The sequence below is a fragment of the Plecotus auritus genome (genome assembly GCF_963455305.1).
Source record: "Plecotus auritus genome assembly, chromosome: X".
Taxonomy (NCBI): domain Eukaryota; kingdom Metazoa; phylum Chordata; class Mammalia; order Chiroptera; family Vespertilionidae; genus Plecotus; species Plecotus auritus.
The window spans coordinates 79,702,918-79,728,485 of record NC_137784.1 but is presented as its reverse complement, the minus strand read 5'-3'; positions in this window follow the sequence as shown (position 1 = coordinate 79,728,485).

The window sequence follows — 25,568 nt, the reverse complement described above, 5'->3', positions numbered from 1 at the left end:
TAACCCTGCATTCAGCACTGCCGAACCCCTACACTCTTCTGGGACTCATCCCATCAGAGGCGGAATGGTTTACATGCCTAGATCTGAAAGATGCTTTTTTCTGTCTTTGATTGGAGCCTTCCAGTCAGCCTCTCTTCACTTTCAAATGGGAAAACCCAACTACAGGGGCCAAGGAGCAGTTCACCTGGGCCAGACTGCCACAAGGGTTCAAGAACTCCCCTACTCTTTATAGTGGAGCACTAGCATCTGATCTAAGTTCCCAGGACAGGACTTGGGGTGTGTTCTACTCCAATATGTAGATGACCTCCTACTGGCCAGCTCCACACAAGCTCAGTGCTGGGAGGGAAGACGAGCCCTTCTGAGACTACTAACTGAAACAGGTTATCAGGTGTCTAAGAAAAAGGCACAGATTTGTCAGAAAGAAGTCAAGTATCTAGGCTTCTGGATCACCCAAGGGAAATGAAGGCTAGGGACTGAAAGGAAGCAGGCAGTATGTGCCATCCCAGTCCCTAGCATCCAGCGGCAGATTCGGGAATTCCTGGGAGCAGCAGGGTTCTGTCGAATTTGGATCCCAGGGTTTTCAGACCTGGACAAGCCTCTCTATGAAGCTTTAAGAGGAGAAGAGAAGGCACCCATTGACTGGGGTCCCAAACAGGAGAAAGCTTTCGTCACCATAAAGGCAAAGCTCACTGAAGCCCCGGCACTAGGGCGACCAGATGTGATGTGAGACTTTAATCTTTTTGTTCACGAGAACAGCGGGGTAGCCCTAGGAGTTCTAACCCAGGAGTTTGGACCCTGGTAAAGACCAGTAGCCTATCTCTCCAAGCAGATTGACCCAGTTGCCTCCAGGTGGCCCCCGTGCCTCAGGGCCCTTGCAGCCACGGCATTATTAGTCAAGGAAGCGGATAAGCTTACCTTAGGACAAAACTTAAATGTAAAAGTATCTCATGCTATTGTCACCCTGATGGAAGCAAGAGGGCAGCACTGACTGACTCATGCTCTATTGACTCAGTATCAAGGGCTGTTATGTGAGAATCCGCAGGTATGATTAGAAGCAGTGAGAACACTTAATCCTGCCACCTTTCTACCCATCACTGAGAGGGCCCCTGAGCATGATTGCTTGGAAGTCCTAGGGGAGGTTTATTCCAGCCGGCCAGACCTAAGGGATAGGCCCCTGCAAAACACGGACTTGGTATTGTTCGCAGACGGCAGCAGCTTCTTAGATGAAGGAAAAAGATGAGCTGGATATGCAGTGGTATCAAACTTTGAGACAATCGAGGCACAGGCCCTGCCTGAAGGATGGTCAGCGCATAGGGCAGAACTTTGGGCCCTAGTAAGAGCCCTTGAACTCAGTAAGAATAAGCATGCCAACATCTACACTGACTCACGCTGTGCCTATGCATGTCCTTGGGGCCATATATAAGGAAAGGGGGCTCTTGACAGCCAGAGGAAAAGGAATAAAAAATCAGAATGAGATTTTAAAGTTACTAGAAGCAGTCTGGGAGCCTAAGGAAATAGCCGTCATCCATTGCAAAGGTCACCAGAAAGGGAAAGACTCAGTATCAGAAGGAAACCAGCATGCTGATGCCACAGCTAAGCTGGCTGCTAAAGAACAAGCAGCACCGGCACAGATCATGTTGGCCCCCGTATTACCTGAACCTCCAAAATACACTCCTCAGGAAGAGAAATGGGCCCAGCAAGAAGGGGGCAAGAGAACAATGGAAGGCTGGCGGATATTCCCAGATCATAGGGTCTATGTCCCAGAACAGTTAGCCCATAAGGTAGTCCTCAAGCAGAATGAACTCACTTATTTAGGAAAGGCTGCCCTAGAAGCTTTGTTAAGCAGGTACCTAATTGCCCGTCTATCCTCCTTGTGTGCCTCAGTCTCTCAGCGTTGCCTCCTCTGTGCTCAGAACAATGCTAAACAGGGTCCTGTGGTACCGATAGGAGTTCAGCACTGTGGGCAAGCTCCTTTTGAGGACTTAGAAGTATATTTTACAGAAATAGGGCCTAGCAGAGGGAATAAATACCTGCTAGTCTTTGTTTGCACCTTTTCAGGTTGGGTTGAGGCACATCCCACTCACACTGAAAAGGCAAGAGAAGTCACTAAAGCATTGCTGAAGGACATAATTCCGTGGTATGGAATGCCTCTGACCATAGGGTCTGATAATGGCCCAGCCTTTGTAGCAGAAATAGTACAACAGGTAGCCAAGGCTTTAGGAATTAAATGGAATCTACATACAGCTTACAGGCCTTAGAATTCAGGGAAAGGGGAGTGCATGAACCAGACTGTAAAGCAGGCTATGGCTAAGCTATACCAAGAGACAACCTTTCCCTGGACAGATATCTTGCCTCTTGTACTCCTGCGGGTACGCTGTGCCCCAATGGCCAGGGTAGGTTTCTCTCCCTTTGAAATTCTGTACGGTAGACCCTCTCCCTTAATTCGGCCAAAGGGAGATTTGGGGGAAATAGGGAACTTAGAAATCCAGAAACAACTACAAGGACTTGGAAAAACTGTCTTTGAGGTCCACAGGTGGGTTACTGACCGACTACACATTTCTCTAGGAACAGCTGTACATCCTTATAAACCTGGAGACCAGGTTTGGGTAAAGGATTGGAAAAAGGAGCCCCTCAAGCCTACCTGGAAGGGACCCTATCCAGTCATATTAACCACCCCCACAGCTCTCAAGGTTGCAGGACTAAACACCTGGATGTACCACTCCCGGGTGAAGGCAGCCCAGCAGCTGAGTGACATCCAGTCTGAGTGGAAGGTAACCTCTGACCAGAAACACCTCCTGTGGAGCACCCTCAAGAAGATAGCAGACCTGGCCGAGCAACCTGCTCCAAGGAATTCAGATAACACCCTGCTGAATTCTCCCTAACACTAATCTTTCTTTCTTATCTCCTCCTAACATAACATGCTCTAGTATTTCTAGATAATCACTGGTTTTATCTAATAATTCTTATTTTGTCTTTTTATGAGTGCCAGCGGAATCCGAGAATAGTACCAGGAGGAAAACTCATCTGCTCTTGCTGGGACACAGAAGCACCATAAAATTACTGCTCCCCACACAGCAAGGAAACAAAGGCCTCATCATGAATCATTGGATTACACCTTGTCATGCCACCCTTGGCTACATCTGCCTTTCAGGAATAGTCATAATACTACTCTTTCTCCTAGCGGTTCACTGTTGTGGACCCCCACTGAACAGAAATAGAGGGAATAACATGCTCACACTAATAATATTAGCTAGCACATACTTGCCTCCCATAGGGGCCACTGCCATGTGTCCTTGCTTAGAAACCCGCTACCCAAATATGCTAGACCGGGTTGTCTACAGGAAAACCCAATCAAGACAGATTTTTGTTAGCTATACTTATCAGCCTGCAGCATGTTATGACTCCACTACCAAATGCACGTCGTGGGAGGGCGGGGGGGGGGATGTATTGGTTGGAAAAAATAATAGGACCTGTCACGGCCAATGTGCAGCTAACTAATGTTGCTCCTATTAGTTTTAGCAGTACCCAGGACCAACATCCAAGAGGTCGCCTCCCAGATGAACTATGCAACTCTACCCTCAAGGCTGAAAACTATATGGTTTTCAAAGCACCTACCCCTGGTGCCCTCCTGCAGGAACATTCTACGTGTGTGGGACTGCTGCTTACCTCTGCCTGCCTACAAACTGGACGGGAATGCCTTTAAACTTCAGATGGTCCTACAAACCAGAAGAACTCCCTACAAACCCCTCTGAGAGGAAGAAGTGGGATGCTAACCCCTTAGTCAACGTTCCTTTCTAGCAGGAAGTAGCTAAGAGCAGTCATCACCCCTGTTCACCATAACATCCCATGGTCGTTGCTCCACAAGGCTAAAAGAAGCTTGTGGGACAAGGGGTGGGGGATGAGGAGGAAACTGGTCTTGCAAGGTGTGTCAGGCCATAAAAACTGTGAACAATGCACTGTCCTGGGGGGGGGGAAGGGTCATTATCACTGCCCCCAGGACAGATCATCGGATATGGCCTGGAGACCCCCAACACCTGGGGGCCTTCCTGTAAGCCCACAAAAGGGGGCAGAACCATATCTTCAAGACAAAGACCCCAGAAGGTTATAAAAAGTGAAGCCCTCTGCATGTTTCTTCACTCTGATTTGGAAATTATTCCCGGAGTCCACTAGTGTTAATAAACGGGGTCCCTCCCTTTCTCTAGGAACCGTGCTTGGTATTTCTTTGGTCTTCTGCAACACTCCTAGGGCAATGAAAACTAAGGAAAAAATAAACAAATGGGAATACATAAAAATAAAACGTTTCTGCACAGCAAAAGAGACCATCAACAAAACAACACAAAAGCCCACTGTATGGGAGAACATATTTGCCAATGTTATATCTGATAAGGGCCTAATCTCCAAAATATCTAGGGAACTCATAAATCTTAACAAAAGGAAGATAAACAATCCAATCAAAAAATGGGAAAAGGACTTAATTTTCAAAAATGGACATACAGAAGGCCAAGAGACATATGAAAACATGCTCAAAGTCACTAATCATCTGAGAGATGCAAATCAAAACAACAATGAGGTGAAACTGTCTTGGGGGAGAAACCAAACTGGCGGCATAGGTAAGCACCTAAACTGCTGCCTCGCACAATTTCAAAACTACAACTAAAAGACAGAACGGACACCATCCAGAACCACAGGAAAGCTGGCTGAGTGAAAATTCTACAACGAGAAGGAAAGAGAAAAGCTCACAGAGAATTGGAGGTACAGCAAAGGGTCTTTGTGCATGCAGAGAGAAAGGGTGGCTGAGAGCCTGGCTGACTTTATCTGGCAGGAGGGGGAAGGAAGCCCCTGACTGCACTGAACCCCAGTTCCGACTGCACTGAACCCCAGTTCTGGGCGAAACCCCGTGGACCCAGGCTCATACAGGGGGAGTCTGGACTGTCAGGTAGAGAGAAAGGCACCTGGAGACTCGGAGACCCAGGGGAGACCCGGGGGAGCCCCAGCGGGCAGGGGTTTGGAGGCGCGCGCACCAGTGTGCACAAAGACTGCGGAGGTTGCCACAGGCTTTCCCGAGCAGAAGGAAGTCGGAAGCTCCTGACTGCACTGAACCCAGTTCCAGGCGAGCCCCTGGGGACCCATGCTCTTATGGGGTGGAATCTGGACTCTCAGGTGGAGGCTCGGGAGCTGGGGAAGGCAGAGGTCTGGAGGCGTGCGCGCCAGTGTGCACAAAGACTGCGGAGGTTGCCACAGGCTTTCCCTAGTGGAAGGGAGTCAGAAGCTCCTTACTGCACTGAGCCCCAGTTCTGACTGCACTGAACCCCAGTTCCAGGCGAGCCCCTGGGGACCCATGCTCTTACAGGGTGGAATCTGGACTCTCGGGCGGAGGCTCAGGAGCCAGGGAAGGCAGAGGTCTGGAGGCGCGTGCGCACAAGGGCAAGGCTAACGGGAAGCCAAGACTGTCTGCTCCGCCCTGAGACTCCACCCCATCCAAGCTGAGCACAGAGGCTTTTGCAATTTGGCAAGTCTAATCCTATAAGGCTGTCTCCAGCACCGAACTTCTCCAAGCGTAGACATAGCTGATCCTCACAGCGAACTGGCCTGGAGGTCAATTCCTCCCAGTGATACCAGCAACAATCAAGACTTAACTATAACAAGGCTGTACACACAGTCCACAGAGGGGTGCACCAAGAGTATCCACCTCAGGTAAACGGGGGAGGCCGACCCACTGGGCCATATAGGAAACCTAGCACACAAAGCTACCCTACCAACTCAGGGAAGCAGTGAAAATGCGGCGACAAAGAAACAGATCACAAATGAAAGAAATGGAGGAAAACAAACGACTGGATATAGAATTCAAAACCACGGTTATAAGGCTTTTCAAGAATATCCTAGAAAAGGCCAATAAATATAATGAGACCCTTGAAGATATGAAAAAGGACCAACTAGAAATTAAACATACACTGACTGAAATAAAAAATATTATACAGAGACCCAAAAACAGACTAGAGGAACACAAGAATCAAGTCAAAGAATTGAAATACAAAGAAGCAAAAAACACTCAACTGAAAAAGCAAAAAGAAAAAAAAATCCAAAAAGTTGAAGATAGTGTAAGAAGCCTCTGGGACAACTTCAAGCGTACCAACATCAGAATTATGGGGGTGCCAGAAGGAGAGAGAGAGCAAGATACTGAAAACCTATTTGAAGAAATAATGACTGAAAACTTCCCCCACCTGGTGAAAGAAATAGACTTACAAGTCCAGGAAGCCCACAGAACCCCAAACAAAAGGAATCCAAAGAGGACCACACCAAGACACATCATAATTAAAATGCCAAGAGCAAAAGACAGAGAGAGAATATTAAAAGCAGCAAGAGAAAAACAGTTAATTACCTACAAGGGAGCACTCATACGATTGTCAGCTGATTTCTCAACAGAAACTATGCAGACCAGATGGGAGTGGCAAGAAATTTTCAAAGTGATGAATAGCAAGAACCTACAACCAAGATTACTCTATCCAGCAAAGCTATCATTCAGAATTGAAGGGCAGATAAAGAGCTTCACAGATAAGAAAAAGCTAAAGGAGTTCATCACCACCAAACCAGAATTATATGAAATGCTGAAAGGTATTCTTAAAGAAGATGAAGAAGAAAAAAGTAAAGATAAAAATTATGAACAACAAATACATATCTATCCACAAGTGAACCTAAAAATCAAGTGAATTAAAAACCTGAGGAACAGAATAATCTGGTGAATATAATAGAATCAGGGGCACAGAAAGGGAGTGGACTGATAATTCTCAGGGGGAAAGAGGTATGGGGGGGTTCAGGAAGAGACTGGACAAAAATCATACACCTATGGATGAGGACAGTGGCGGGGAGGTAAGGGCAGAAGTTGGGGTGGGAACCAGGTGGAGGGGAGCTATGGGGGGAAAAGGAGAAACAATTGTAATAATCTGAATAAAGACTTATTTTTAAAAAAAAAAAAAAACAACAACAATGAGGTACCATCTCACACCTGTCAGAATGGTTATCATCAACAAATCAACAAACAACAAGTGCTGGTGAGGTTGTGGAGAAAAAGGAACCCTCATGCACTGCTGGTGGGAATGCAGATTGGTGCAGCAACTGTGGAAAACAGTATGGAGTTTCCTCAAAAAATTAAAAATTGAACTCCCATTTGACCCAGTAATCTACTTCTAGGAATTTATCCCAAGAAATCAGAAGCATCATTCAAAAAGGACATATGCACCCCTATGTTCATAGCAGCACTATTTACAATAGCTAAGATTTGGAAACAGCCTAGGTGCCCATCAGCAGATGAGTGGATTAAAAAACTGTGGTACATTTACACAATGGAATACTACGTTGGAGTAAATAAGAAAGAACTCTTACCATTTGCAACAGCATGGATGGAACTGGAGAGCATTATGCTAAGCGAAATAAGCCAATCAGAGAAAGATAAATATCACATGATCTCACTCATATGTGCAATATAATGAACAACATAAACCGATCAACAAAAAAATAGATCCAAAGTTAGAGAAGCATGGAATAAACCATCAAACTTCAGAGGCAAGGCGGCGAGGTGGGGCGGGGGGGGGGGGTGAAGAGATCAACCAAAGGGGGTGAGAGCATTTGCTGGAGGTGGGGTGGCCAGGAAAGAGGTCAATGGGGGGAAAAGGAGACATATGTAATATTGTATGTAGTACTTTAAACAATAAAGAATTTTAAAAAAAGAAATACATCACCTGTAACAATATCAGAATTAAAGAACAGCTTGGGAAAAAAAAGGCATATATATTAACTCTTTTTCTGGCCAATACCTATCAAAGTTACTTATGTCAATTTTTGTGACTGTTTTTAAATAGTTTTTTTTTAACCACTTAAGTGGACAGACAATAGAAATCACTATTGCTATCAAGGTTGAATATTGGAATGCTGAAAGCAATGTATCAGTATATTCATGTATGAAAAAAATAAGATTTCTCAAATTTCTTCCCTTGGAAAGTTGGAGTCGTTGTCTGCTACCATGGGAGATAAACTGAGGGCTCAAAACAAGCAACTAAGAGACCAGAACTACCTTGGCTTGTTCAAAGTAGAAAGTGTGTAAGAACTTTCCATGTTTTTTTAACTGTTCTTACCAAGCCTCTGGAGGCACTTGAATGGAAATCAGTATTATAAGGTAAATATGGGAGACTGCATGACAGCCTAGAGCAGTGGTTCTCAACCTTTCTAATGCCACAACCCTTTAATACAGTTCCTCATGTTGTGGTGACCCCCAACCATAAAATTATTTTCGTTGCTACTTCATAACTGTAATTTTGCTACTGTTATGAATCGTAATGTAAATATCTGTGTTTTCCGATGGTCTTAGGTGACCCTGCTAGTGGTTCTCAACCTGTGGGTCGTGACCCACAGGTTGAGAACCACTGCTGTAGAGCCTAAGACCATCGGAAAACACAAAGAGTTGAAGTTCCTCAAGATATTATCATTATTGAAAAGTCTTAATAAGTCCCTTACTCCAGGCTTGAAAAGGACCACAGAAAATGTTAAGGGAGCATAGGTAGTATTAAGTGTTCCTAGTGTGAGCATCTATCCTCCAGCTGCCCCTCCAATAAGGAGACCAGACCCAGAAGGAGGTTACAATTAGCACTGATAATCCACCTCCCCCTAGGTGTCCAACAGGACTAATCCTGACACATCTTACATCCCTGCTTACCCCAGTCACCTCCACAAGTCCTAGCCCCTCAGCATGCATCATTACCTCAATTCCCAACACCTTAACTCTCCATATATTCTCTAATCTGACTCAATAACCTCTTATCAATGAACTCCAAAGCCCTCCTTCCCTGCTCTCTGAAACTCAGAGCCCATCATCAGCAAATTCTCCTATATTCTAAACATTTCATTCCACTCCTTCTTCTAAGTGAAGTTTGGCTCTTCCCTGAATCTCTGATTCCACACAGCCCTCTCAAACAGTGGATGATTTCTTTTCCATACCCTTCATACCACTCACTGGACCTGGAGGTAGAGGAGTGACCTCCTTCTTCCTCTTTGCCACTTCCAGGCCATTTCTCCTCCCTCTTATCTCAGAAATGCCAGCCCACTAAAAGTGTGGACCATCAGACTATACCAATTATCACCCCTCTTTGTGACTGGACTCCACCAACCTCTCAGTAACTTCCTTTTGTTCATTCATTAGAAACGTTAGCACCTGGCTCACAGTCTTTTTCTCCCACCATTTCTCCTGTTATTTCAATATCCACTTTAGGATATAGCCAATCCCTTGGTCCCATTATCCCTTGACGTCACTTCTAATAACCTTTTTTCCCCCCATAATCCCAGCCCAGCCGTACATTCCTCTGGTCATACTCTAGAAGTCATTACCTATAACTGCATTGCCACCATAATTTCAACCTCAATCCTCCCTCATAATCTCCACCTCCAATCCATGGATAATACTACACAGACTGTCCATCTGTCCTTTCATGTATTCTTTTTCCACACTACCCAGCTAAATCCCAGGTTCTATCCTTATAGCCACTGCCTTGAATAGATCTGCAAGTGGGAGAGGTATCCATGTAGTCCTTCCATCAGACTTAACCCCAGTTAAGAACAACTCCACCTATGCAGCAAAATGGCCCCACTTTAGATTTAATTTGACCAGAACTCTCAAGTTTGCCTTCAACAATGCTCGACAATCCTAAATGCTTTCAGTCGGTTTACTGTCCTTCTCTCCAAGACAACTATTTCATACTGCTCTTCCATGAGGAAACCCCAAACAACTCCCCTTCATAATTCTCAGCTGATGATTTCACTTCTTATTTAATAGAGAAAATACAATCAGAAGAGAACTACCTCATCTTCAAACACACAAGTCTATCAACTCACCTGCATATACCCTGAGGTCTCTCCTGTTTCTGTGGAGCAGCTTTCCACATTCCCATAAGGCCATTCCTCCAACTTGTGCACAGGATCACTTCCACTCTCAGCTATTCAAGCATTTTTGCAGTAGTTAACCAGTAGTTAACCCCTATCTCTCTGTTGTCACCAATTTTTCTTTCCGTCAATGTGCTGATGGATCATTCCCATCAGAATATAAACACAATACAAAATCTCCCTTTTAAAACAAACAAAAAACTCCTTTGACCACATATCCACCTCCAGTTACCACACAATTTTTTCTCCTCTTTATAGCAAAATTCCTCAAAATAGTTGTCTATGGTTCTCTCCCCATTTCCTCAACTCTCATTCTCACCTAAACCCATGCCAGAAAGGCTTGTGTCTCCATGCTACTGACAGTGACACCACTCTTTTTTTTTTTTTCAAATTTTCATTAAGGTATTATATGTGTACATATCTTACCATTGCCCCCCCCACACTCCCATACCTGCCCTCACCCCCCAATGTTTTGCATCCGTTGGTTACTCTTATATGCATGCATACAAGTCCTTCAGTTGATCTCTTATTTCCCCCACCTCTCCCTAACCTTACCGCTGTAATTAGACACTCTGATGCTTTACTGCCTCTGTAACTATCTTTTGGTTCATCAGTTTATAATGTTTTTCATTATCCCTAAATGAGTGAGATCATGTGGTATTTTTCTTTCATTGACTGGCTTATTTCACTTAGCATAATGTTCTCTCTCTTACCAAGGTTGTCAACAACCTTCATCTTGCCAAAGTTAGAAGCAAACTCTTATTCTTCATCTCATTAAACTTCTCAACATTTGGCTCACTTGATTACTCCTTCCTTTTTGAACCATATCTTGGCTTCTGTGACCACACAGTCTCCTGGTTTTTTTTCCTACAATAGGGTGGGGCAAAAGTAGGTTTACAGTTGTGAGTATATGAAACACAGAGTTTATTCTTATATTATTATTTATTAATTATTGCATTACTTTCCATACGAACAACAGTAAACCTACTTTTGTGCCACCCTACACATCTCAGATACTTTTTCTCATTCTCCCTTGCTGGTTCTTCCCCATCTTCCCAACCTCTAACCATTGGAGTGCTCCAGGGCTCAGTTCTTGAATGTTTCCTCTACACACTGAGGATTCCCAAATGGCAATCTCAAGCCCTAACTTTCCTCTGAGCTCCAGATTATTCACTCCATATTTCTACATAGATGTCTAATAGGCAGCTCAAATTTAATATATATTCCAAACAGAACTCTTATCCTGTCTCTTCCCTCTGTTCCTCACCCAGTCCTCCCCACCTTAGTTAATGCCCCATTTCTCATCCAGTTGTTCAGGTCAAAACCCTAGGGCAGTGGTCGGCAAACCGCGTCTCGCGAGCCACATGCGGCTTGTGAGCCACAGTTTGCCGCTCTGTTGACTAATGAGTTTGCCGACCACTGGACTAGGCTAAATGTTACCATGTAGTTGGAAGCTGTGAGGATTAGGCAATTGTGGCATATTGTGTGCAGAGGTAAAGGGTAGTATATGACAGCAGTCGGCAAACTCATTAGTCAACAGAGCGGCAAACCGCGGCTCGCGAGCCGCATGTGGCTCGCAAGCCACAGTTTGCCGACCACTGCCCTAGGGTATAATTCCTGAATCCTTCTTCCTCACATAACACATTACTCCTTCATTAAACCATGTTGTCACTGCTTTCTATCTCAGTCCAACTTCTCACCACCTCCAAGGCACCATCACCTCTTCTCTGGATTATTTCAAGAGCTATTTAACTATTCCCTCTGCTTCTATTCTTTTTTTTTTCTTTTTTTCTCCTCTGCTTCTATTCTTGTCCCCTAGTCTGTTCTCCACAAAATGGCAATAGTTAGCTTTTTTAAACATAATTCATAGCACTTCATTTTCCTACCTAAAATCTTCCAATCATGATTAGAATAAAATTTAAATTTTGCACTGACTTTTCTCAGCCTGACTTGCCCCCTTAACTTTATTCTGGTCTCCATTCAAATACCATTTCCTCAGAGAAGTATTTATGTGACGACTCTACCTAAATAACACCACCAACTACCTAAAATATCACCCTCAACAATCTTTGTTCTCTTCCCTTGCTTTATTTTCCATTGTAATACCTATCACATCTGTTATTATTTATTTGCTTACTTGCTTTTTATCTGTCTCCTATGCTTAGAATGCAAGCTTCTGGAAAGCAGAGGTACTGTCTGTTTTCATCTAATGAGCACATAGTACTTACGTGCTCAATAAATATTTTTTTAATTAGTGACTTTATCCAAAGAAAAAAATTACCAGGATAAGATGGAACCCATGACATAGCTTATAAGAAAGAAGAATAAACATACCCCAACTGCCTTTATCTAAAACTCAGAGGGCTTTGCTTTATTCTGTACAGAGAAATAAGTACTAAAGTTACAGGGTAGAAATTACAGAGGCAAGAGGAGAAAATTTCTAAAAACCAGAACCCAAATAAGCTGCTTCATGAGGAATTGAGCTATTAAGTATTTCAGTGATGGGAGAACCAACATTTATTGGGGTTCTGCTTTATGCAAGGTTTTATACAAGGCCCTTAATATAGGTTAGAGACACATTGCTTTACTTTGTTTAATCTCCACAACTATATGAGGCAGATTTAATTATTATCATCTCCATTTTACAGATGAAGAAGCTAATCTCATGAGTCCAATGCTTCAGTTGAGCAACTCCTATCTGACAGGGAGACTATAGAGCAGCAATTTGTCAAGTGTGCTCCTCAGACACTTGGGAATACCCAAAACTCTGTCAGGTGTTAATGAGGTCAAATCCATTTTTATAATAATACTAGAGGCCCGGTGCATGAAAATTCATGCACTGGAGGGAGGGGTCCCTCAGCCCCACCTGCTCCCTCTCACAGTCTGGGAGCCCTCAGGGGCGGGAGGTGACCCGGCAATCAGGAGAAGGCGACGCCCCCAACACACCTCTGCTGCTGCCACTGCTGGCAGTGCAAGCCTCGGCCAGCCCTGGTTACCTGAACCTCAGGAGGCCCTGGGCAGCTGGGCAGCCACCATCTGAGGCTTGCCTGTGCCTCGGGCCGGCCCTGGGCAGTTGCTATCCAAGGCTTGCCTGCACCTCAGGCCGGCCCTGGGCAGCTGCTATCCAAGGCTTGCCTGTGCCTCGGGCCAGCCCTGGGTGGCTGGGGGGCTGAGGGGACTGGGCGCCACCATCTTGTGGCTGTGGGCGCTGCTATCTTTGAGGGCATGGCAGTCAATTAGCATATTCCCTCCTTATTGGCTGTGGGCACCACCATCTTGGAGGGCATGGCAGCCAATTAGCATATTCCCTCTTTGTTAGGTAGGACAATAATATTATTTGCTTTTTTTCACTTTCATTCTTTTATGAATCTACAGAATTTTCTAGAAGTTATATAACATACTACAGTGAGTCATTGCTCTGACAATAAAGAAATGTGTGTTGTATATTCTTTTATATTTTTATTTTTCTCAGTTAAATTTTTTCACATAGTAGATATTGATAGACTAGAGGCCTAGTGCATGAAATTCGTGCATGGGGGGTCCCCTCAGCCCAGCCTACACCCTATCCAATCCGGGACCCCTCAGGGGATTTCCGACTGCCGGTTTAGGCCCAATCCTGGGACCACTGGCTCTTAACTGCTCATCTGCCTGCCTGCCTGATCCCCCTAACTGCCCCCACTGCTGGCCTGGTCACCTGCAACTGCCCCCCCTGCCAACCTAGTCACCTCCAACTGCCCCTGCCAGCCTGGTCACCCCTAACTGCCCCCCGCCGCCAGCCTGGTCACTCCTTACTGCCCCCCTGCCGGCCTGGTTGCCCCCAACTGCCTCCCCCCCGCTGGCCTGGTCACCTCTAACTATCTCCCCCACTGGCCTAGTTGCCCCTTACTGCCCCCCGCCAGTCTGGTCGCCCCCAACTGCCCTCCCGCTGGCCTGGTTGCCCCTAACTGCCCCCCTGCCTGCCTGATCACCCCTAACTGCCCCCCCTGCTGGCCTGGTCACCCGCAACTGCCCCCCCCTGCTGACCTAGTCACCCCAACTACCCCCCCACCAGCCTGGTTGCCCCTAACTGCTCCTCCGCTGGCCTGGTTGCCCTAACTGCCTCCCCGATGGCCTGGTAGCCCCTAACTGCCCTCCTGCCAGCCAAGTTGCCCCTTACTGCCCCCCGTGCCGGCCTGGTCGCCCCCAAATGCCCCTCCCACTGGCCTGGTCACCCCTCACTGACCCCCTCTGCCGGCCTGGTTGCCCCTCATTGCCCCACCTGCCGGCCTGGTTGCCCCCAACTGCCCCCCTGTGGGCCTGGTCGCCCCACGCAGCCTGTTGCTCAGTCATTTGGTCGCCCCTCACTAACCCCCCTGCCAGCCTGGTCGCCCCATGCAGCCTGCTGCTCAGTCATTTGGTCTCCCCTCACTGACCCCCCACTGCTCAGTCATTTGGTCGCTCCTCACTAACCCCCCTGCCAGCCTGGTTGCCCCATGCACCCAGCTGCTCAGTCGTTTGGTCATCCCTCACTAATCCCCCTGCCGGCTTAGTCACCCCACGCAGCCTGTTCGGTCATATGTTCGGTTGCAATGGTCACTTAGGCATTTATGTAGAGAGATATGAATCACAGAAACAAAAGCGCTTTGGGGTCCTTGATAATTTTTAAGAGTATAAGTGACCCTAAGATCATAAAGTATGGGAACCATAGCTGAGGATGAATGGGAGATCTAAGATTCCAAGGCTTCTGAAGTCCCTTCCAACTCAAAGATGCAAGGATTGCAATGGCATTGTTTGAAAAACAGAGTTAACCACAAAACTTGTTTTGATTAAACTCCCAGGTATAAAAATTCTTTGTCAAATGTCTGTATCTTCTATGATGCCTTGGTCACTATAATGGAATTTTTCTTGAAGACCCAATTTTTCTTGAAGTACCCTATATGTCCTCAGGGACATCAGAGCCTATGGCTAGAGATGCAGAAAGTACAATACTAAAGTATGTTCAGTCTCAACATTGTTAGTTTTGGTCTGGGGAATTTTTTTACTTGATGTTTCATTGTAGATGTTTGTTTAAATTATAAAAAAATTAAAATCACTAATGTACATTGGCTTGTTTTTTGTTTTTTTATGCTTTTTGAATCACAGTTTTCTTTTAATAAACAAGTAATGAGGAAAAGAGAGTGGGCAGAAAAGAGAACTTTATTTAACTAAACACCTACTCTATGTCAGCTACAGTATAATATGCTTTAGCTGTCATTTGCTGAGTACCTACTATACCAGTCACTTCACTCAGTTCTTAATATGCATTGTCTCCAATTCTCACAAAGATGCTGGGTAAAAGGTATTATCAAGTATATGATAGAGTGTCCAAAATAAAATGGCTACAATAAATACCTTTCCTACATCCATGCCCTTAGGTAGTTCCTTCCCACCCTGCTCTGAGTTTGGACATATGATTTACTTTGACCAATGTGACAATAGCAAATAAAAGCAAACTGAGACTCAAAAAGTGCTTGCACATTGGATCTTGCTCTCTCTTGATGCTCTTGGTAATCATCATTCACCACATGAATAAGCCAAGCCAACAAAACAGGTGATGAATGACACATGAACCAGTTATTTCCATCACCGTTATTGACAACCAGCCAACTGTCAGACATATGATGGAGGCTACTTGACATAAATGGATGAGTGAACCCAACTGACACACATGAAGCAGAGACAATCCCAGCTGAGTTCAGTCCCAACTACCAATCCACAGAATCATGAGCAAATAAACGGTGGCTATTTTAAACCACTACATTTTGAGGTGGTATGTTATACATCAAATTCTATTAACAATGCCAATTATACAGAGAGGGAAACTGAGGTTTAAAGAAGTTAAATAACTTTACTGAGATCATTCTATAGCCAGTATGTGGCAGAATGGGCATTTTTAACCTAGGTATACATATTATTTCATTTAATCTTTACATCTACTCTATGTGATAGACACAGTACTATGACTATCATTTTGAAAATGAGGAAATGTGTACAGGAAGGTTAAACAATCTGCCCAAGATCACACAATTATTAAGTAATAAAATGTTAACTGAACTTATTTTGGTGATCATTTTGCAATACATACAAATGCTGAATCATGATGTACACCTAAAACTAAAATAATGTTATGTCAATTATACCTCAATTAAAAAAAGAATAAGAAGGAGATAAACAGTAAAAAAATAAATAGATAGGTAAGTAGAAATCCAGGATTTAAACTCAACTATGCCTGATTTCAGAGATCTTACTACTTTCACAACTTTAGGCTGAGGGTTCTGGTTAGGTAGCTTATTCTTCCCTATAGAAAAACTGATTGCTCTAACATTTTATTAGCAACTAACAAGATTGCATTTAAAAATGCACTGCTCATCTTCAAGCACACAAACATAAAAAGTATAAAGGAGAAAGAGCAATGGAAAAGGAACAAGACTTTGGAATTTGAGTTATTAAAAAACAACAAAACACTATAAAGTAGGTCTGGTTTTATAAATAGGCGATAAGGAAAAAACTCATTAAAATATCCAAAGCACTATGATAAATATAATAGAAGACAGGAGCTCATAAAAAGGATATTTTAAACTAGAACTGAAGTAGCTAGCAGGCACCAACTCGAATCAAGGAGGAAAGTGTTCATTAACACTAAAAAGCACTGCATTGACTGCCCATCACATTCACAATGTCCTTCTACTGACTTTCTGCTGTCTGAATGATGCCTGGCATTGGAATTATTTAGATTGAAAAAGAGAATGTTGTGTGGGGGGGAGGCAAAGGAGGGAAGGAAGGAGCGGTAACACCTATTGAAGATAGTATGGGAAGAGCACTAGACTGCAACTAACTAGCCAGTATGACCTTGGGTATGTTACTTAACCTTTATGGATCTTAATTTCCTGATCTCTAAGGTCCCTTGCAGCTCTAAAATGTCATGATTCTATGATTATATTAAATGAAAAGTAGTGACCAGTGGTGATCCATCACTGCTGATGACCAAACTAAAAAAGAACAAATGTGCTCAGATAACAGCATCCCTTCATTCACTGAACAAGCATTTAACAAACACCTACTATGTGTTCTAAACTTTGTTCTTGTCCTTGAAATAATAATCCAATGGAGGAAGGGACATGTCAACAAATAATTACAATTCAATGTGATAATCCCAACAGTAGATATGCAGAGCATAGAAGAGATGCTATTAATGACAAGTTCCTACAATTAGATGTATCTGGATCCAATCCCAATTTAGCTACTTACTAGCTGTATGATTTTAGGCAAATCACTTAACCTCTCTGAGCCTCAGTTTCCTTTGTGTTCTAACCATAATAGACTTTGAAATTACCATCTCAGTTGCCTATAGGGTTGATTCTCAAGCCGCTACATAGGCAAAATATAATCAGTTGGGGATTGAAGCCAGATTGGAGAGGGTTTGAGTTGGAACAAGGTGTAAGAAGAGAATGTACAAACATCTTTCAAAAAAGTTAGCTTTGAAGAGGAATAGAGAAATGAAATGGTGGCTAGAGAAGAATGTGGAGTCAAGGGAGAAAAGGTCATTGTTTTGTTTGTGTTTTGAATAAATGTTATATAGCATGGTTTGTTGTTTATGTTAAAAAACAAACAAACAAAATGGAGATATTGATAATGCAGAAAAAAAGAGGAGATAACTGAAGAACCCAAGTCCCCTATGGAAGCAAGATTGAATGGATCTAAAAGAAATTGGCCTCTTATAGGAGTAACTTCTACCATAAGGAAAATGGACACATCCTTCACTGTAAAAGGGAGAAGGACAATAGTTTCATGTATATTTAGGAGGGTAGATTTAGTGGTGAGAAGATAAAAATGTTACCATTCTCTGGATTCTGTTACTCAGTACCATGTGGGTTGAGGTCATCAGTGAGCATGAGAAGAAAGGAGGGGTGGGAAAGGCAGGTCCAAGGAGAGAGAAGGAAGAGGACAACACAGAGAATTGTAATCCAAAAACCCTCACTAAGGAAGGGTAATGGAAATGATAAACAGTGTCATGTATCCATCTGAAGTTCATGATGAATGATGACAGTCAGCCAAGTTGTGAAAGTCTTGGCTATTTAAAAAAGGAGACGGAAAGGAAGCTAGGATAACTTAGTGTTAGGATATTACAGTTCAGTGGATATAAAAGATTGAGAGGGAAAGGGAAAGTGATAATAACAATACTATAGATGGACTCTAAGCTGGGGAAGGGGGTAAATATAAACAATGGCGGGCTAATTGAGAGAGAAAATGTAGGGAGGATCATTCAATTAGAGCTGTAACCTGATAAGGCTGAGGAACCACAGGAATGGAGGTAATGATTTACAAAATAAAGCAGTTTCTGGTGATAAAAAGGGCTACTATATGACCAAGCGAATGAGTAGTTGAGGTGGGTAGAGGAAAAGATAATTGAAGTGAAGAGATCAAGGAGGTGAAAAGCTATGAGGGATGAGTTATTAACATGAATGTGAAGTCAGCAAGAATGATGGTCAGAGTTGGGGTAGAAAGGACAACAAAGCCATCCCACCCCATCAAGAGAATTTCTACTGCATCCCTCAGGCTGCTTGGAGGTAGGTGGATCAGGGCACAGATCCCAGCCACTCTGGGACCCTGCCTCCCTCCCTCCCCTGTGCCCAGGTTCAGAAGATCCAATACACCCTACAAGTGGTCCACTCTCCTCTTCTCCCACTCTCAAAGTCTTCTACTCTCAGACAACTCATCTCTGAATTTCTAATAACAGATTTATTTTTGAAACAAAGGCCTCCTGAGCCATGTAAAGCTCTGACATCCTTGACACAAAGATACTGAAGTTCTAAAGAATGATGAGAGGAATTAAAAGGAAGAGAGTAAGCCATAAACTAGATCTGTGATAAATAGGAAGTCATCAGGAGGTTGGAAGGTGACAGCAATGAAGAGGGTGGAAGTGTAGGGCTTCTGCAGGAGGGATGAAGAGCAATGATCTTAAAGGAATTTGGAAGAGCTATGACAGCCCCAACCTCTGCTCCTGGGAAACATGGTTAAGATGCAGCCAAGGTTCCAATTATGGTAAGAAGCAGAAGACATGTACTGATAAGAAGCTAAGGACATGGGATTTTGGCCATCACAGATAAGCATTTCTAGAGGGTACAGTAAGAGCTTGGGGAGAAGTGGCTTATGTCTAATAGGGAAGTATGTAGAATGAGTGGTGGACAGGGAGGCTTGGGAAGGAACAATGGGGTTAGTTCTGGCAGTCTCTTAGAGGAGGGTAAGCAATTCATTGTAGGTTGAGATCCAGAATATTTCATTCAATGGTAATCTTTGTTTCTGGGATGGCCATATGTGATGGGTGTGAGGGCTATTCAATCAGAATTCTTGTGATAGAAGGGCCACAGCATCTGGGGCAGCAGTTCCCTGGTGGATGACACAGTAAATGGTAGTGGTTACTTATGCAAAGCAGCTCTTCAGGCCTAACCAGCTGTAATATCTGGCAGCAGTAGCTTATGCCTGTTTTCTTTTATAGTGTGACTTGAACCAGATTTTGCCTGTCCATAGCACACTTGACAGGAATACTAGAATGGACCCTTTCTTAACCTCAGCTCCCTCTTATTCACCAAGTCAGCTTTGTAAGGACAGGGCCAAGTGGAAAATATGTACAGTAGGAGAATCTATATATATAAAAGCCTAAACGACCGAACAACTGGTTGACTAATCGCTATGATGCACACTGACCACCAGGGGGCAGATGCTCAACACAGGAGCTGCCCCTGGTGGTCAGTGTGCTTCCACAGCAGGAGTGCCACTCAGCTGACTGACCTGTCCTGGCGACCCACCCACCAGCCCCACAGCAGTCACTCCCTCAATAGTCCTGCAGGTCCAATCTCCTGAGAACAGGCCAGGCACCAATGGACAAGCACCACTGGCACAATCCTGACAGTGCTTCCGGCCTCCTGGAAGTCTGCCTCAGGCACCGTGGCCGCATCCTCTCCCTAAATGCTCTTCAAGGAAGAAATAATATAAAAGCAGCCACCAGGTGGCTCCCGACAACCAGCACAAACTCAGCAGGACAGATCCGGATCCCGGCCAGCAAGGGTGTCCCACCACCCACCCAGAGGGCCTATGGCGCCCTGCCCATCCCCCCCCCCCCCCAAGGACCCTACCCATGCATGAATTCCTGCACCGGGCCTCTAGTAAGAAAATAATTCATTCCACTTGATTGCCAGCCTCACTTCCATAGGAAGGTTTTTATAGTAAAGGAAGCCCAACATCATGCTTCACTTACTGAGTAGTTGGCCTTTGTCACTGTGGTTCATTTGAGTTGCACCAGCTTGAGGAAGCTCTGTGGGTTGGCTGAAAATAGATAAGTCCCAAGTCCCTGCAGTTCAATGGGAAGCCAGAATGCTGTGTCAACTAAGAGCAGGGGAAAGCACGGCTACATATAAGCCAGTCTCACCTCACCAACAGGTGATGACATTTACTTTATAAGTGGGCAGGGAATCACTATACCTCTACTTATGCTTGTTACTTCCCAACCTCTGGGATGATATATCCAAGGCTTCTGGGCAGATAGGTCTGCAAGCTAGGCTATAGTATAGACCTTTGCAACATTAGCATATGTAACAAGTTCCCCCAGGTGATACCGATGCTGCTGATATGGAACCACCCCTTGAAGAACCATTTCAGAAGTCACCTGTTACACCCTCTTCAACAAATACACACCTTTATCCCATGTTCTTGTCTATTTACCCAGCCACTACAGAAGAATTAGAAACAACAGTCTGGTTCACAAGAAAACAGTCCATAAAGATATGATTATTCTAGCCTATTTATAAAAGTCTTTGATTTCAATGAAAGAGAAAGCAGTTGATCAAGGCCCAAAGTGAACATTTGGGACCTTCTGACAAAGACATATTCATCAGTTGGACCACGTTTCAACCCTGGCTGCAGATTAGAATACCCAGAGAGCTTCTTTTAAAAAGTATTGATGTCCAGAATCCCACCACAGACCATTTAAGCAGGAATTTCTAAGGCTGGAGTTCTAGAATCAGCATTTTATAAAGATCTCAAGGTGATTCTAATGTACAGCTAGGATTGAAAAACCCCGGGTTGGCCCATTGTTTCAGTCTCACTTGTAGAGTGTGTGTGTGTGTGTGTGTGTGTGTGTGTGTGTGTGTGTGTAACATATGCGTGTTTTGTTCACTGCAAAGTTTACAAAAAAATAGTACTTATTTCTCATACCACTTCTTCTCATTTAGAAAACAGATAATTCAACATGCATCCTTGGTATACTAAACTATGAAGGTATACATTTTTCTCCCAATAGCCTTATAAATTCATTGAGGAATTAAACTCTAAAATGCAAAATTAAACTCTAAATTATACATAATCTATAATTTAAGCTGCTTTGCTACCAATGAAATCAGGGAGGAAGTCAAATTTCTTATTAACACTGAGAACTAACATAGAAAATGGGGAGTCCATAGGCTTACATTGAATAATATTATCTAGAATTAGCAGTGTTCATAAGAAGCACTCAATTAATATTTCATAAATTCTGTATGTGAATTAAATAAATTTATACGTAATTTAATGCTCCCTATCCACAGATTTTTTGGTAATCTAGAACAGTGCTTGCTTTTTAAAGAATTGAAATGTGTTGCCAATATTTAAAATAAGGAAATCCTATATAATAAAACCCTAATATGCAAATTGACTGAACTGTGCAACGACCAATTGCTATGATGCACACTAACCACCAGGGGGCAGGCGCTCAAAGCAGGAGCTGCCCCCTGGTGGTCAGTGTGCTCCCACAAAAGCCGGGCCCACCACTGGCAAGCGCAGCAGTGGTGGCAGGAGCCTCTCCCGCCTCTGCTGTAGGCAGGTGGTAAGAAGCAAGGAGTCCTGGACTGTGAGAGGGATGTCCGACTGTGAGGAGTGGGCCTAAGCCAGCAGTTGGACATCCCCCAAGGGGTCCTGGACTGTGTGCAAGAGGGTGCAGGCCAGGCTGAGGGACCTCCCCTGCCCCCCAGTGCACAAAATTTCATGCACCAGGCCTCTAGTTTCATATAAAGGTCCAGGTTTGGGACTTTTCTTTTAAAACCTGACACCCCTGTACTTACCACTCCTATATGGTAACAATGAACAGTGGCTCCCACTTTCTCCCCAAATGGACATACTTCACTCTTTGACATCATCTGCCTTGCCCCTGCAGGCATCTGGAAAAAAGCATAGGAGAATGTTAAGAATGTAGACTCTGCAGTCAGATTGCTGCTTCTGTCTATCATTGATTGTTTAGTAGTGTGAATTGATTAGTTATTTCATATTTCTGTGCCCCACTTTCTTTTGTCTGAAAATCAGGGATAATAATAAAGCCTACTTTATAGAATTGTTAGGAGGATTAATAACTGAGTTAATACATATGAAGAGCTTAGCACCATGCTTGGCCAAAAGGTAAGCACTCAGTAACTGTTAGCTGTTATTTGAGTTGAGTACAGTACAGCACAATAGTTAATTGCATGTGCACTGGAGTCAGGGCCAAAATCCCAGCTCCAGAACATACTACTCATGTGGCCTTGATCACTATTCTTCAGTTTCCTCATCTGTAAATTGGAGGTAAAAATAGTACCTAACTTTTAGGGTTGTTGTGAGAGGATTAAATGAGATAGTGTTTGTAAGGTGCCTCGCACAGTGTAAACACTCAATAAATATTACCTATCATTGTTATTCCAATCTATCAGGAAGATGATATTAGCACACAGGACACTGGTCAGGAAGATCAAATCAAGAATCAAGTTGGGTGGTGTGTAGTGTAAAAAGAGTGAGGAACAGGAAATGGTAGGAAAATCTTAAAGTATTTTTTGAGGCAAAAGCAAATATTAAGGATTTGCTTCAGAGGCTGACTCTCCAGAGACTATGAGTCAAGGGAATTTACCAACTTAATCTACCACATGCCCAAGCACTTTGGAAAACCACTCCCTATGCACAAACACCTCGAAGGGCTACCTGCCATTTTTGCAACCCATGATACATTAATTGTGTCCTTAGACATCCAAGATAATTAAAGTACTAAAAATAATGACTCCATAAATATGAATGTTCCTGAAACTGACAGATATGACAAGTAATGGAAGCAGAAATAACAGAGTGCAGGAGCAGTACTGCTGTTCAACCTCTCTTTGCCTGGCCTCTGACAAGGTAATCAAAACATATGCAGAAGAGTTGCATTTTCATTGGGGTGTTGACATTGATGGAAATCGAACTTTAATGACCACAAGATTTGGAAAGAAGAGAAAAGCAGGAGTCTGTCTCCTGCTTCCCCTAAACTTGGTTCCTTGAAATCCTGCACAGGAATCACTGATAATTAGTGATGAGACAGTTGGTCTACAATTCACCAAGGAAACCTGAGAAAGATTGTGATTGTAAAGAGCCAAAGGCAGGTAAAACATGTCTTTTTTTTCATTTAAATTCTTTATTGTAAAATATTACATATGTCTCCTTTTTCCCACATTGACTTAATATGTCTTAATTCTCAATACACTCTTACCTCACGAGACTGTCTCACATCATCTCATGGATTAGCTTTAAAAAATTTTAATCTCAGGGAGACTTTCCCCCACACTTCTGCCCATGCCTCTGAGCTACCTATGCCCACAGATGTACTCATAGAATACAAACTCATTTTAATATTAGTCTAGAAAAATACAATGAAAAGCCTACAGAACAAAAACAATATGTAGCAAAACCATGTGCCCTTCTAAAAACATTCTGCCAGTTGTTTTTTGTTTTGTTTTTCATAGTAGTGGCCCATGCATTGTATTACTTGATTTGTATATGCTGTGGAAATTAGCCACAACAAAATTTTAAGTCCAGGCTGTTTGACCTTGTTTCTCTTCCCTAAATACTCAGCTGGTGCTCAGCTCAGCAAGTGGGAATTTTAACATTGAAAGAAATAAACCACAACTTGAAAAGTAAGTAGATTTGCCAAAAATATCAAATGATTAATTCTGAGGTCAAGTGCTAATGATCTGTGGATTAACATGCCTAACAAAAAAACTGGCTGTAACTCACATTACTAATTGTGGCTCCAAGAGCAACAGTGGAAATCAGGTAGGAAGGTCAATGCTGAGATATCTACGATGGTATTCAGGAGTAAAACGTGATAACTAATGTTAGCACCTGTTCTTCCCTCTCTAATGTCCAGAAAAGAGAAGCCAGCACTGGGTTTCTCAATTGGTACTTCTCTAACTTTAATATGCATCATCTAGGGATCTTATTAAAATTCCAGTTCCTATTGGGTGGGTCTGTGGTGAGGCCTGAAGTTCTGCATTTCTAATAAGCTTGCAGATAATGTTAGCACTGCTGGCCAATGCACGCACACTTTGAGTAGCAAACGTCTGAAACAGAGATCAGCAGCATACAGCCCACAGGCCAAATCTGCTGCCTGTGTTTGTAAAGCCTGTGAGATACAAATGGTTTTTAGATTTTTTTCAAATGGTTGTGGGGGGGTCAAAAGAAGACTATATTCCATGACTTGTGAAAATTATATTAAATTCACATTTCAGTATCCATAAATGAAGTTTTTTTGAACACAATATGGCCATCCATTTACATTTTGTGTATGGCTGCTTTCTACCTGAGTTGAGTATTTGCAACAGAGACCTTATAACCAACAAACCTAAAATATATGGAACTTTACAGAAAATGTTCCTTGACCCCTAGTCTAAAGGATTAATGAAGGTGATTATGCTGTACTAGAGGCCTGATGCACAAAATTCCTGTAAGAGTAGGCCTTCCTTCCCCGGCTGCCGGCACCGGCTTCCCTCTGGCACATGGGACCCAGGCTTCCCTCACAGCCCTGGCTTCGTCCGGAATGTCGTCTGGAAGGACATCTGGAAGGACGTCTGGTCTAATTAGCATTATTGTAGACCAGCCTATGGAGAGAAGGGCTTTGAGTTGGGGAGAGGGAAGCCACTGAGCCAGAGAAAGAACTTACACTCCCTCCCACTGAGACTGGGAGAGGTCAGAACTGAATGACAAAATCAGTGCACTCTGTATGGGCACAATGCCCCAGACAGGTCAGCAGTCAAAAGGACAGTATCTCTGGGCCCACTTAGAGAAGCAGTACACAAAGACAGTCAACAGGTACCTGTCGATGGCAACCTCTTGGAGACCAAGCAACAACAGCGGAGGTGAAACCACTAAGAACTAAGAACCCGGTCCTCACCTAATTTTCTGGCACAACAAAAGCCCAAGACTCTTCAGTGACCTCATGAATGAATGTAGGAAACCCCGATAATAACCAACATTTAATTTCCTGCCCATACAACATGTTGGGGGCTCCGAAAATATTATCTTTCATTTATAAGACATAGCTTGCCTGTATTAGTTGACTAGGGCTGCTATAATAAAATATCATAGACCGGGTGCTTCAACAACAGAAATTTATTTCTCACAGTGCTGGAGGCTGAGAAGTCCAAAATTAAGGTGCTGGATAGGTTTCATTCTAATGCCTCCCATCTAGGCTTGTAGACGGACCTCCATCTCACTGTGCACTCATATGACCTTTTCTTTATGTATATTTGTGGGAAAAGGAAGGGAAAGAGGGTGACAGAAGGAGAGAGAAGGAAAGAAGGAGGGATAGGGAGTGGGAG